Here is a 3,342-nt window from a genome sequence, read left to right as displayed (position 1 = left end):
GCATTGATCGAGTCCTAGGCGTGGAGAGTTTACCCCTTTTGGGGACAGATGGTAATTTGTATGAAAGACACTGGGAAATGGCACACCCTCTAAAGTAAGCAATCATCTCTCTAAACTCTTAGGATGTGTATTCACTTTTAGTCTACTTCTTGTAAAATTGAGACCATTCAATCAGTCGCCTTGAGACAATTCAAATGATACCAAACACGACTGTGAATATCACTTGTATTCATGTAGAACATTATATTATGCTATTGACCATTCTGAGTGAGCTGAGCGAAGGGAAGAAAGTGGATGAAAAGAAACAAAGGTATAGGTGAGAAAGGAGTTTTCCCGCATTTTCTCTCAGTGAGATGTGGAAACAGATCCCTGTATGTTAATACACTGTGTTTGTATATTGTCCGTATCTCAGAAGATCAAAGTGTCTGAGGTTCTTCAAGTCTTACAATCCCCTGAGGTACAATTCCACTCATTCTCTGCTATAGGAGAGGAAGAATTGTATAAACTTGTCAAATCATCAAAACCAACAACATGTATGTTAGACCCTATTCCATCTTAGCTATTAAAAGAGGTGCTTCCAGAAGTCATAGATCCTCTTCTGAATATTATTAATTTGTCAATGTCATTAGGATATGTCCCAAAATCCTTCAAACTGGCTGTTATTAAGCCTCTCATTAAAAAAAAACACACACACACAACTTGATCATAGAGGATTAGTTAATTACAGACCAATCTCAAATCTCCCTTTTCTGTCAAAAATACTAGAAAAGCCAGTATCCTCTCAGCTATATTCCTTCTTAGACAGAAGTGGTATCTGTGAGGATGTCAGGATTTAGACCATATCATAGTACTGAGACTGCTCTCATCAGTTACAAATGACCTGCTCTTATCATCCGATCGTGGTTGTATTTCTTTGTATTGTATTTTATTAATGCTACTGGATCTTAGCGCTGTGTTTGACACTATCGACTACAACATTCTTTTGAATAGACTACAAAATTATGTTGGCATTAGTGGAATTGCATTGGCATGGTTCAAATCTTAATTATCTGACCGTCATCAATTCATAGCAGTGAATGACGAGGCATCATATCGATCAAAAGTACAGTATGGAGTGCCACAAGGCTCAGTACTAGGACCGCTGCTTTTCACGCTTTGCATGTTACCCTTGGGAGATACCATCAGGAAACATGGTGTTAGCTTTCACTGTTATACCTTACTTCTGCACTGAAAGATAAAATGAATAATCTAACAACTTAATCACCTACAGGTAGCAGCTACCTGCCAACACACTAGCAATGCCCTGGCAACCACCCAGACAACCCTAGTATCGTGGCAACAAATTTAGCATAGCATGAACCTCGCATTTTGTGATTTAAGTTTCTTTAAAGGATGTTTATTTGTTCTGTAATCTAAAAGAGCAGTTTTTCCCTAGCTATTGTATGTGTGTCTCCAGGGGTTAAATTAGGCCGGAATGATCCTCGTCTCTCTCTCTCTCTCTGACGTTTGTTCCAACTGGCTTTTCAGCCCTCTCTCCGGTCCAGTGAAATCACAAAATAAAATGCAACCAAGATACTCCCACATTTGTAAAATACAGCCACTGATATGCATATGATTACATATAACTTTGGCATAGAAGTTGTGTTTCAGGTCATGCCATATCTTGTTTGGGGCACCATGAATTACCTCCAGAGTCTAAATTTAACACCTGTGTGCCCCTGGGTTATTATTATTTACTAAGAATAAAACAAAATATAAACTTTAGATGATGAAAAACGTACACAAAGCGGAAACTAGAAATGTTGTCTTAGCAGCAGGGCCATAGCTGAAGTATTCGGGCCCCGGTGCAGGTTAATAAATAAGGTTTGTCAGTGTTCAGGTACAGAAATTGGATTTAAAAAAAAGTAAAATAGCATTGCATAGTCTTCATTGTATAAATGTAATTAGATTAATCCCTGTTAAAGCTACAAAAGTTATTCAAGTTATTCAGGAGCAGTTAGTGATTCTCTCTCTCTTTTTCTTGGATTAACATAGACAGCAGTTAGTAAATTAAACACATAGTTCTCAACTGTTTACGTTCACTTAAGATATAACAGACTTATTTCGAGGATACTCACCAAGACAGGTATTTTGACAGTTTTGCTTGTATTTGTCCATTTAAGTGCAAAAGAGAACTCTGTGTTCGCGGGCTATGAGACGTGGCTCTGTGTGTTGTTCACACAGAACAGTGTGCAAGTACTGAATTAAGTTGTTTAGCTTGTTCTTGAGCTTGAAAGCTTTAAAATCACTTGAATGTTTAAACTGGCAAAGCTTAAAAACATGTGCAAATGATAAGCTTTCAAGACAACGTGCAGCGATCAGGCAATCCATCGACTGTTCCGAGTGTTTTTCACACTTGCGCCGGGCAGCCCTTTAAAATCGCCATGGGCTCCCCGACAGCCATGGGCCCCTATAATCTTTACCACCTTTCACCCCACTAGCTACGGCCCTGCTTGGCAGCTACTGTAACTAAATAAGTTTAAGCAGTAAAATTACTGAAAAAACTCAACTGAAACTAAAACTGAAATAAATTAAACCTACTTAAAAAAAAAACCTATTTAAAAAAATACTTAAAATGACAAAAACATGTAACACATTTATTAAAAATGTAAGCATTTATTTTCATATCTTCAGTTTTTAATTTAGTCTTTTTGTCACATGCTTTTGTAATTAATTAATTCATTCATTCATTCATTTATTCGTTAATTTATTTATTCTATATTTCTTTTTAGCTTTTTTATCTTTTATTTTTATAATTTCAGTTTTTAATTTAGTTTTTTGTCAAATGCTTTTGTAATTTTATATCAATATAACAAAGAGTGAAAAATTTAAGGGGGTCTGAATACTTTCCGTACCCACTGTATATCTATATATTTGTCACAGGGTCTAGCCGGCTGCCAGATCCAATCACCGCTCCCGAACGATCACAATCACCTGAGTACTGACTATCTTCACCTGCCACCCTCCAATCTACGCAAGTTTAAAACTGGCTTCACATCCTCACTCTATCATCTGGTCTTGTTGTTGCTTTTGTTAATTACCTGGATACTCAACTTGTGGATTTACTCACCTGTGGATTGCTTTCTCCGTGTTCCTGCAACTGTTATCATTTGAGCCATACAGCCAGAACTCCATTTGTTTTACTTGCCAGAGTTAATCTCCTTTTGTTGTCTTCTGGCGATCCTGCTTTAATTTACAAGTATACTTCCCTCCGTGTTCTCCGCCTGTGTATCCCTTATATATATATATATATATATATATATATATATATATATATATATATATATATATATATATTAGATA

This window comes from Sinocyclocheilus grahami, unplaced genomic scaffold (genome assembly GCF_001515645.1).
Source record: "Sinocyclocheilus grahami isolate Dianchi unplaced genomic scaffold, SAMN03320097.WGS_v1.1 scaffold580.1, whole genome shotgun sequence".
Classification (NCBI taxonomy): Eukaryota; Metazoa; Chordata; class Actinopteri; order Cypriniformes; family Cyprinidae; genus Sinocyclocheilus; species Sinocyclocheilus grahami.
The sequence above is the reverse complement of the archived record's forward strand: the minus strand, read 5'-3'. Positions refer to the sequence as shown.